The 11747-nt window shown below is 54.6% G+C and overlaps 1 protein-coding gene across 1 annotated transcript in view; it reads left to right on the forward strand.

The window, feature by feature from the left end:
• The first annotated feature begins 518 nt into the window (after positions 1–518).
• Positions 519–11747, forward strand: part of HPCAL1 (hippocalcin-like 1) — a 30184-nt gene continuing 18955 nt past the window's right edge. Inside the window, exon 1 of the mRNA XM_008584324.1 lies at positions 519–602. The gene's annotated coding sequence lies outside the window, so the exon portion shown is untranslated. The remainder of the gene's footprint in view (positions 603–11747) is intronic.

Raw genomic sequence — 11747 nt, forward strand, 5'->3', positions numbered from 1 at the left:
AGACTGGGGCGATGAGGGACCAACCCTGCAGTGCTGTTGATAAGCAAGAAGCCGTGGGGGCTGGAGGCACCCTGACGGGCTGGTGCAGGCTGTGGGTGCTCCTGTGGGCCAGGCCTGGGTATGCAGGATTCCACTGAACCCTTACAGCCTGCAGGGAGCAGAATGCTAGGCCTGGACACAGTGACTGGGCTGGGGACTGATGCTGTCAGGATTCAAACCTGTGTTTGCAGACCACAGAGGCCATAGCAGGCTTGTGATCACCAGCAACCCTACCTGAGGGGTGGCCAGCATCCCACCTGCAGGCTTCTCCCACCCTTAGGGCACAGGGGCCGCGAGCATGTCCCACTGCCTGCAGCAACTGGGTGGGGGCCGGCAGCTATGCTGTTCCTAGTGTGGGGCTTGCAAAAGCTGTTGACCCCCTGACAGGCACAATGGAGGCCACCAGAGGGAAAGGCAGTGGGCTGTGGGCAGGGACGTCCACATCCCGTGTGACCTGTCGGTCCTCTCTTCCAGGGGCATGGTCTAGCAGCCCGGTCAAGGACGTGGAACCAGCCCCCAGAGGTTCTGACCTCTGCTCCTTATCAACCTCCACTTGGCCTCAGGTAAGTCACTCCTGGGGGCCGACTGGCCTGAGGCGGATGAGGACGAGGATGGAAGGGGTGGCTTCTGCTATACTCTGTCCTGCCCACAAGCAGGAAAACCCAGAATGGGGGCAGCTTTCCCAGCACTGCAGACGGGTCAGGAAACTGGGGCTTGGAGATGAAAAGAACCCACCCAGGTCCATGGTCATTTAGGTTCTCACCAGGTCTTTGTGGGTGAATCACTTGACCTTTGGCCAGACCACAGCAGGTGGGGACCAGCCAGGAGGCTACTGAGTGGCTGCGTGAGACAGAGGTGGGGCCATGGGTGTGGTGGGGGCCAAGGAAGCCTCCAAGGATTCTGGTTCCTGACCAGATGGATGTGGTGCCACTAACCGAGAGTGGGGATTTGAGTTCAAACAGTGGCTGTGCCCAGCTCCTGGTGCCTGTACGGGGCCTGGTGAAGGGTCCTACAAGTGGCAGGATGCACGAAGACAGGGTGAGTCGGCCGAACCTGGGTTGTGTGACCCTGGGCAAGTCCCGTCCCTAAGGGTCATCCCCTGTGAAATAAAGAAGACAATGCTCGACTCTCACAGGTTGCTGAGGAAACAGCCCCTAGGACAGCGCCAGGTCGTCACCATCATCTGTCCTGGGCTTGGGGGTGGGGGGAGGCCCCAGGGAGAGGAGCCCCCTGGACGCTGAGGTGAAGGGTGTGGAGAGAAGGACCCAGGCTGGGAAGCGCTGGGAGGAGGGAGCCCCCAGATGCCCGGCGCGGTTGGACCCAAAGCGCACATGGCCGTGGGCAGGACAGGGAAGCAGCCCCTGGAGCCCAGAGGCAGGAGATGAAGTGGGAGGTGAAGGCGTCCGCGGGCGAAGGTGAAGAGGGCGAAGGGCGTGAGGGGGTGCCTTGCCCTCCTGATGAGGACCCCGCAGCCAGATGAGTGGTCTTTGATGGGAGTTGACCTTGTGACTCTCTTCTCAGACTGGGACGAAGTCCAAAGTAGTTAGCATGACCTCAGGCCATGTGAATCCACCACCCTCCCAGCCATCCCCAGCCCCTGGTGGCTTTTAACTTCCAAATGGGAATGCGCTGTCCCAGCCCGTGCCCTGGCCTGGACTCCCGTCCCCTTCATTCTCCTGGCTCTCTCCTGTTGGTTCCATATGACTGGCCTCAGGGGCTTAGCCCCTTGCTGAAGGCCCTGCCCCCGGGGCTGAGCCGGTTGCCCGTCCTCTACAGGCTTCTTCCCGACACTTCCCGCCGAGCTGCTGGGCATTGCTCTTCTCGAACGGAGTGTTTGGCTTCCAGGTGGGGAGCCAGGTGCGTGGGGGCCTAGGATGTGCGCCCCCCGCCACGTCTCAGGCGTGGGATGGTTGGTAGAACCCCCTCTCCAGGGCGATGAAAGAGCAGACCTAGGAAGTGCAGTGTCCCTTGTGCGCCTGGGCTCCTCCTGCTCTCTCCTGCCTCCCTCTAGTCATCAAATAATTGTGACAGTGACTGTGGTTGGCCATGGACATGGTGGGTCAGGTGATGGTCTCTCTGCCCCCCGGGCACCTGTGTGCTGAGGCCCCAAGCCCCGGCCTCCCCCGCAGCTTCCCGCTCCCTCCCCAGGCGTCCACGCCGCCCTTCACTCAACACTGTGTGCTGGACAAGCTGCCAGGCTCTGGGCTTCCGATGGCGGACAAATCAGAATAAGGCCTGGCCCCAAGGGCCTGGTGTTCTACTAAAGGGGAGACAGACAGTGAACTTAATATAATACAAATCAGGGAAAAAATAAAGCCAGAAAAGGGGCGGTGGGTAAAGGATGTATGTTGGGGCTTCAGTTTTGGACACATAGGGGAAGCCTCACTGAGAAGTGACTTCAGCAAAGACCTGCAGGAGGTGAGGGAAGAAGCGTGTTTGTATCAGAGAAGCAGCCCGTGTAAAGGGCCTGTGGCAAGTGTGTGCCTGCAGCGTTGATGGGCGGCCAGAAGATGGGGTGAGACAGATGGGAGGGGGTGTAGGTCACACCTGAGGGGTGTGACACTCGCGACACTGACCCAACAAGGAAAATAGGTATAAGCAGCATCTTGGCGCGGCCAAAATCCCACTGTATGATGGACCTTCTGGGTCTATTAAATCACCATTCCTCACACATTTAAAAGAGAATTGTTGTTCACAGAGGTATGTTTAGCCAAAAGTTTTTCTGGAAGATGTTAGATTAACAGGGGCATGGAGATTTGGGGCTCTGCAGGACAGTGTGGCCCTGGACTAATCTCCCCTGTGGGTGTTGGGCTCTGCCCCATCCCCTGCCTCCGCATGGTGTTGACTAGTTTGCAGATCGCAGGTGGGCATCTCAGACAGCTGTCCACACTGGCTTTCCTAAAGTGGCCTCCTAAGGGGCAGGGTGCCAGGAAAGAGAGAATCCTTCTGATGTTGAAAGTTGAGGGTTATTTTTAGGGCAACTTGGGTTGACTTCACACTATCATTTCCTGTGGGCATCTGCCCCAACCCTCCCCCACAGGAGGCAGATCCTGCCTGATGAGCACAGTGGCAAATGTACACAGGTGCACACATGCACGAGCTCGCACACACTCCACACAGGCGTGCACCAACGCTTCCTCATGCACACGCTCCCACACACCCCGCTGCAGGTGAACACGGGGTGGCTTGGCCTCCTCTTCTACCGCAGGATTGATGGAGGGCCAGGACCGCCAGGCTTCTGCCGAGGAACTCCCCCCTGTCAGCAGCTCCTGAGCATCTGCTCAACGTTGGGTTCTGTGTGAGGTGCTGTGTCCGGATCTCACGTGAGCAAGACCCAGCCTGGGCTGCCCACCTGGCTGGGAGATGAAGGGCGGAGGGAAAAGGAAGGGGGCCGAGCTGCCGGTCAGTCTTTGCACAGGGCCACATGGTGGGACAGAGCAGAGGCTCCACAATGAGGATCCATCAGGCAGCCATGCTCCCAGACATGTTGTGCCTGTGCATGGGCCTCGGGCCAGGCCTGAGCCTGCTGCAGCTCCACCCTCCCACGTCTCCAGCCCCTCCAGGTGGTGTCCACACCGAACGTGGGAGTTCCCTTCCCAAGGTATCCAGCACGATCCAGGCACACGGTCTAGAGTTTCTGGGACAGCCCAGATTTCACATTTTCTCTCCTGTTGACTCCTTGAATATTCTTGGACTATCAGACCCATGGGCAAATTTTTAGTTTAGAAGTGATCAGAGGGAACGTAGAAGATGCTTTACAAATATTTGCTCTGTTGGACATTCCTAGGACCTCAGTGGGTCTCCAGGAAACTGGCTCTTTCACTGAAGTTTGAGACTATCTGGGTCAGAAAGACCCTCATGGAGACCTGGTGGGGCAAGGAAGGGGGACGCTCAGAGGGTGCGCTGGTCAATTCTCCATGGGCCAAAGATCCAGCCAGCTGGCTCCGAGCAGGGTCTGGAGTTGTCTGGAAGGAGGCCCCATCAGCCAGTCCCTCTCTCCCTCCCTCGCTGACTTCCTTCCTTCCTTCCTTTCATCAAACAATTGCTGCGTACTTCCTGCATTTTGGGTGTGGTGCTAAGTGGTTATGGGAGTATTCCTACCTAGCTGCGCCCTGGGTAAATGGAACCCAGCCATATGTCCTTGGGGAGAAGGATCGGGAAAAGCCCAGGGCCCAGCCTGAAAGCTTGAGGACGGGAGTCTGTCGGTTCAGCTGGGAACGCCGCCATGCGTCTGCCACCCAGCACCCAAGCGCAGTGCCTGGCTCAGAATGGGGACTGAATTGGTGTAGGAGAAGGAAAGAAGGAATTCACGCCTTGCCTTCCCCAACCAGACCAGAAGCACTGTGAGGCCAGCTCGTGCTTCTGTGTATCCCCAACCCTCAGCCCTGTGGTTTGCGCTCAGCAGGTGCTCCATGATGCGTGCCGATGGACGCTTCCTGTGTGTGGGTTTGTGCTTTACCCCAAGCTCACCCTGCAGAATCTGTGGCTTCTGGTGTGTGATTTAAAGGATAAAAATGGCAAAGGACAGTTTTTATGAGCTGTCCCCACTCCTGTTTATAAACACACTCTCTAATGACAACTCAACACTGTAGCTGCTGGGGCCACCCAGGGGCAGCAGGCACATCACCATTTCTGTGCCTGGCGTTTCAGCCGGGCTAATGCCATTTTATTGAGGGTGACTTACTGTTTTTATTTCTTCCCAAGGACATTAAACATGAATCAAATAGCACATGAGATTATTCACTTGAGGTTTCTTCCAAGTTTAAAAAAACAACAAAAAAGTTTTGGACTGGCATGCTGAGCCGTAAGTGGATACCAGGCAGGCATTTGGCTGGAGCTCTCCCTCCATGTGTGTGGCCGTGGGCAGCGTGTCACAGAGAGGACCATGCCCTGCAGACAGGACCGTTTGCCAGCATGCACAAAACCCAGGGAGGGCACACGTGTCTTGAAAACACCTTTCGTCTAGTAGTTATGATGATATTTCTTCTCGTAGACAGTTTCTACCCAAGATGTATTAGAATGTGGCCAAACCTCACTCATCTGGGACACACGAATTCAAAATTGGGAAATGGTTCATTTGGGGCCCGTGAGCTGAGAATTCCGTCATCACTCAAGCAGGGATATGGCAGAAATGTAGCTTTCCACCATCTACGGGGAAGCTAAGCAAATAGTGGGTCTGCCAGACAAGATCCGAGGAAGAAGGATGTTAATTCCTAGTTAAGTGAGCAAACTTCTCAGGTACTTTAGATGCTTCCACTGGGGATAGACTCGAAGACATTTTTTAGAGCTAGAATGTGTCTCGGGGGCCACATCATCCAAACCCATCTTTTACAGATGGGAAGAGCCAGAGCTTGCAGGGTGTGTGACTTCTCCAGGATCACCCAGGCCTCCTGCTGTATTCTAGAGCTGAGAACGGCAGATGTGCTAATAGCAAAGAATTCTTATCTGTTCGTTACAAACATCCACTCTTTCCAGTCCTTGCCCTGGGCCTACTAAGGAATTCAGAGGCAATTGTTCGGGTATTTTTTGACTCATACTTTATAAATTTGAACTGCCCTTGGAGTATTTTTTCTTCTTTCCCCTAGCTGCCTCTCCTCCCCACACCCTACATTTGTTAATCTATCCATTTGTTCTTTACCGTTTTATACTGTTCCATATTGTTCTCTATTGTTCTATACTATTCTGTATTGCTCTGTGTTGTGAGTCCATTCATTGCCCATGAAGGTGCCTGGAGAGGTAACAGGCCCGGAGTTACGTAGCAGGGACAAGGCAGTTGCTGGTGGTGGTCTCCCCAGAAGCGTGGGCCTATGAGTCATTGAAGTCTAAATGCTGTGAGGGGCTTCCAGCACCCCAGGATAAAATCTCAAGGCTGGTCCTGCCCACCTCCCCAGCACCTCCCCAGAGGCGCCCCATGCCAACCTCTGCCCCTCCCGCCAGCCCTCTGCAGCCAGCCCTCTCCAGCCATGCTTCTCACCTCTGGGCACACTGTGGATTCCTCCTGGAATCCCCTTCGCCCCTTCTTCACTGGTGAGTGTTTTTCCCAGTCCGCCTGAGCTAAGGTGTCAGCTCGAGAGGCCTCCCTAGCCCTGCCCCAGCAGAGCTCAGGCTCCAAAGCCCCTTTCTTCTTGCCAGACCCACAGGGGTTCACTTTGTACATCTTTAGGTCCTGGTGCATAAGATGTCTGTGCAGACTTAGTAAGTGCATGAATAGCTGTGTCGTGCGAGGGTGAATGGCAGACAACATGGCCCATATTATTTTCTCTACCAGTGAAAAATTTTCAGGAGTGAAAATCCTAGTCATCCCTCACCCTGATGTGTTGGGAAGGTCTTCACTCTGAGAGCACCCCGTCTCCTGGCCTGGGTTCTCTCTGCTGGGAGCCAGAGAAAGGACTGAGTCCTTTGGACAGTCAATGGTGGGGACCAGGAAGAAGGGGGTGCCCTGTGTGCATGGTGTGCATGTGTGTGGTGTGGTGTGTGTATGTGGGAGGTGTGGGGTGTGTGTGTGTGGTGTGTATATTTCGGGGTGGCGGTGTGGGGTGCATGTTTGTGGTGTGTGTGTATGTTGGTGGGGAGGGTTGTGGTGTGTGGGGGTGTGTGTGGTATGGCATTGCGTGTGTGATGTGTGTGGTATGGTGTTGCATGTGTGATGTGTGTGGTATAGTGTGTATGTGCGTGTGTGGTATGGTGCCGCATGTGTGGTGTGTGTGCATGCACACATGTCCAGGGCCCGCTCAGAGCAGCCCATCTACATGCAGATCTGACTTCCAGCCCTCCCTGGAACCTGGGGGGAGCTCTGTGCAAGTTCCAGACCATCTCCTTCAGCATCTGCAAAACTGTCCATCAGAAAACCTGACCCCTGCATGTAAACAGGATTCTATATTCCCTTTCAAAATGACCCAACCAGTTAGAAGCCAAGATTCCCCAGGAGACACACCACCATGAGAGAAGAGACCTTTGTCCTCTTGAGGCGTCCCTAGCCCTCCCCCTCCCTATCCAGAATGTTGAGCTGCACCCACTGGCCCTCGGGTGCTCGTCCCAGGGCCAGAGCCAACCTCGCGCCCGGGCATGGGACCTGCTGTTGCATGACTGGGCTGCTTCTGCCTCTTTCCTTATTTTCCCTTTGGAGAATGGGAGTCAGAATCTCACTGCCCTTGTCCCAGCTGGATGTGTCTGAGCCACTGTGATCCCAGGCTCTCTGCCCACCCGGGGCTGTGAGGACAGGGTTTTAACCAATGTGCTGGGCATGCAGAGCAAAAAGTCGCCAGGAAGTGCAAGGGACTCCCCGGATCCCCCAGCCTGGCTCTGTTTACCATTGTGGTTAAGTTTCTGAAGTGTGCCCTGCATAAAATTGTGATGAAACCTCCCTATATCTGTCTGGTGCTTTCAGTTTGTCAGTCCTTTTACGGCTTTCACTAGCCTTTATCCTCACAGCTACACTGTAAAATCAACAGGGAAGGACCATTAGTCCCATTTTTCAGTAAAGGAAAGTGAGGACCAGGGAAATTGAGAGACCACCAAGGCCATACAGCCAGAGGGGGGGAAGGCTGGGAGGAATCCCGCTGGGCCACATCGTCTGGTTGTCACATTAGTGCCAGCCTGCTGTCCAGTGCAGCCTGTCATATACACAGCCACCATCCTGACTGTAACTCCTGAAGCTGGCGTTGTGGTCCCATTTTACAGAGGAGCAGACAGAGGCCTGGTCTGGAGCACTGAGGCTGGGAACTCTGGCACAGCCCTGCCTGACTCCAGGGCCTGGCTCAGCTTGCCCAGGAGAGCTGACCTTCGTGCCGTGTCCCCTCCAGGGCATGCTGAGTGCTGGCCACCAGCCAGGGTAGGCTGAGTCACTGGACAAGCAGAGCCGGCTCCCTAGTCTCAGCCATGCTCTTGTCCTCGGGGAAGGGCCATGGCTCATGTCCTGGCCTGGAACTCAGCGTGGAGTCGCAGACTTAACTGCCATCTGACGTGTGGACCGTTTCCACCCAGGCATAGTTCAGCACTTGAATCATTTTGCAGCCAGGCTCCAGGAGCCAGGAGGAATTTACTCCAGATGCCCAGAGGCTGGCCTGCCAAGTCCCCACTTGTAATGAGCAATGCCAGGCCAGGACGGGCCTCCCTGTCCCCCCAGGGCTGACCGTGTGAGGGGTCGCATCTGTGGAGGGGCTGATGAAGAGGCATCTGAAATCTCAGTCCGTGGTCTCCAGCCTGCTGAGGCCTCTTAAATTCTTCAAAAGAGCCACTAGCTGTGTATGCTCTGGGCCCCTGAGATTAATAAGAAGCTGGTGATTCAGATGTTTGTTTCAACTTTTGAGTTTTATTTTATGATTAAACAGTCACAAAGTCCCTGAGCCCTTGATTAGTTAGTTGGTTCTGCGTATTTCTGGGGAGCATTATGTTTGGCGGGAAGGTGGGGACATCACTGGCCCCTGCCTTCCGCCTCTTCCTCTGTCTCCCCTTGACAATCCGTCTCCTCCTTGAGATCCACATGCTTGGCACTCCATGCTCATGGTCCCAGCACTGTGGCATGCGAGGACATGTCACCTCCTGGCTGGGTGGGTTCTGAGAGCTTCAGGACACAGTGCTCTCTCTGCCTCCAGGCCTGGGCATGCACTGTTCCCTGCAGCCTGTCCCACCTGGAGGACTCTCGGAGCCTCTAAGCCTTGGCTAGGACCTTGCCTCCATCACATCCCACACAACCGCTCTGCTCTGCACCCAAGCTCCTGGTCCCACGTAAGTTTCCCATGCACATCAGCCCTGTCTTGTGGGCGTGCATGGGGTGAGGGTGGGGGACACCAAGGGCACTGGGAAGAGCTTCTGTGTCTTGCTCAACTGGGTGTCCCCAGGCCCAGCATGGCGTGGGCACTGGGAAACAGTTGAGGTGAGAGGGAAGGAAAGAGTTTGGAGACTACCCTCCCCGCTGCAGCCTGGTCTCGCTGAGGACTGCCACCGAGAGCCCCAAATTCACCTGCAAAGCAAGGCTCTGGCAGGGGCCGAGGAAGTCCTGGGCTCCCCCTCGGGCTCCCTCAGGCCCACCCCCTGCTGGCATCCACAGCATCTACCTCTGAGGAAACATGGAACTCACATGTGGACAGATACACTTGCAGTTTTTGCTTTAAGGAAAATCCTGTGGTCTTGTTTCTGGTCTTGCCTTTGAGTTTCCTTTTCCTGTTGCGTTTGCAGGTTCTGAAAGGGAGAGGACCGTTCCCTTGGGCATTTCCTTTCCTCTTCCCCAGAGGCTCATTTATGTCCATTCCACTAACCTCTCTCCCTCCTCTGAGGAAGCTGCTCAAAGAGGTGCTCCCCAGCAGACTGGAGTTGTAGTGACCCCGGCTCTGATGAACCGTCTGCACCAGTTGAGTGGACGATCTCACTGGAGAGTAGCAGGAAGTCCACCCCGCCTCCAGTCCCCATCCCCTGGCTGGGGACCACGTAGCTGGGGTGTGTTCACCAGGGGGAGGGAGATTGGCACCAGTTTGGTGAACGGACCGCCCCCCCCCCCAGTTTGACACACCCTAGAACCTCTGATCTGTGCCAGTAAATGGAGATTTCCAGAATACCAAGTCTGAATGTGCCTTCTTAGAGCTTCAGATCTTAGCAAGAGAGCACTTTACCATCCTAGTCCCTGATGTTCCTTGGGCATCCCTAATACTAGAAGAGTCATAAAATGTTAGAGCGAGAGGGACCCTAGAGAAAAACATTGGTTCATTTGCTCAGGCACTGTGCTAGCCCCTTGGAAAACACAACCCCTCATTCAAACATTGCTACCGAACACTGATTGTGTGGCAGGCCCTGTGGGGATACAGCGGCAATCAAGAGGGGGCAGACAGTCAATACATACATAAATATAGTGCCAGGCAGTAGGAAGTGCTGTGAAAGGGGGCAGAGAAGGGTCCAGAGCTTGAGGATGGCTGCTATTTGAGATGGGTTCCGTGGAGGAAGCGTCCCCAAAAAGGTTGTTGAGCAAAGTCATGAGTGTTGGGGTAGTGAGCCTGAAAGACACCAGGGAAAAGGAAGGCAGAGGAGCAGAGGCCCTGGGCTAGATTGCACTTAGCAGGTTCTGCTACCCATGGGGAGAATGCGGTACTGTATTCTCTTCCCTCTAAAGGAAAGAAAATTGTGTAAATGAAAGTCGAGGTCATAATAGAGAGGTGAGAACTGCTGTTGGAATGCAAAGGGAAGCACAATTGTACAGGGGCTGGGAAATGCAGCCCGGAGGAGTGACATCTGCAGCGGGCTGTGGTGGATGAGTGGAGTTCGCTGGGGGCCGAGGCGAGCAGGCGCGTACATGACCCTGCACTCGCGGAGGCACAGGTGTGCTGGGAGGGCCACCCCCTCGTCCCTCTTCCTCTTGCAGTAGCGGTGCTGAAGGGAAAGAATATTCTCTTGGGGATTTCCCTTTTCTTTTTCCCACCCACCCCCCTTTTAGGGCATTTCCACCTCGTGAGAGTGGAAAGGGAGGATGGGTCGAGATAGGGAGGGGATTTCTGTGCCTTGCTTGGCCCGCCTCTGTCTCTCTCGTATTTTTTTTTTTAAGCTTTGGGCAGTCATGGGGATTTGAAGCTGCTGGGGATGGATACGGAAGTCAGGAAGGTTTCTGATGGATTTCGCAACAAGTTACTGGCCTGGAACACGCCCCCCGCCCCAAGCTGGTAAAACACTGATGCAACAGGTTTCAGGCAGACCTCCGGAAACGGGCTTAAGGTCAGTGGGTTGAATTTGGATCTAGGCACACCTGTAACTGTCGGCTCCAGAGGTGTTACTAAACTGCTCTTTCCCCAGATGTGACTTTGTGGGGTTGGCTGTTCTAACTTAGAAGAGGAGGTGGAACCGCTTTCTTTCTGCAGCCCCTGCTCCTCAGTCTCACCCCTTAGCTGGGGTCAGGTCCTCCTGGCAGCTGGCGCCTCGCAGAGTTCTCAAGCTAGCCCTGCCAGCTGGAAGCAGAAACTTGTGGGACTCACAGGTAGTTGTGAAATGCAAACACCATTATCTTTCACTAAGGAGTGAAATAAACAAAGGACACCACAGGGTGCTAATGAGCTTGAAAAAGAGTCCCAGTTTGGTGGCCCCAGATCCAGTGTCCCTGGTGTCATCCACTTAATACTACCTGTATCCAGTGCTGTCCCCTAGAATTATAATGAGAGCCACAAACATAGATAATTTTAACTTTTTCTGCAGCCACATTGAAAAAGTAAAAAGAAACAAGTGAGATTAATGTCAACAACTTGTTTGATTTAAACTGTTATATCCCATATGGTATCATTTATCAATTCACATGTTATCAAGATAGAATAATTATTAATGAAACATTTTACATTACTTTTTCCATACTGTCAAATCCAGTGTGTATTTTGCACTAAGAGCACATATAGGAATTTGGACTGGCCACATTTTAAGTGCTCAATAGCCACATGTGGCTGGTGTTTTCTGTATGGGACAAAGCAACCCTAGCTTATAGATGGAGAAACTGAGGCACCCATGAGGGTAGCAACAAAGCAATGGGGGCATGGCAGGGGGCAGGGTCAGGAAACTTGGGGGCGGGGTCTCAGAGCTCAGGCCCTTGGGAGCCTGTCCGACTGCGCCCTCTAGCGTCTGCCCAGCCACACTGCAGCCTGCGTGGCCCCAGGTGCATCTGCCCCCTGGCTGCTGGCACAGCCCCCCAGAACAGGACTGGCCTCTCCTCGGAGAACTGCACTGGAAGCCAAGGCTGAAGC

Source organism: Galeopterus variegatus, unplaced genomic scaffold (assembly GCF_000696425.1).
Source record: "Galeopterus variegatus unplaced genomic scaffold, G_variegatus-3.0.2 Scaffold3225, whole genome shotgun sequence".
Taxonomy (NCBI): Eukaryota; Metazoa; Chordata; class Mammalia; order Dermoptera; family Cynocephalidae; genus Galeopterus; species Galeopterus variegatus.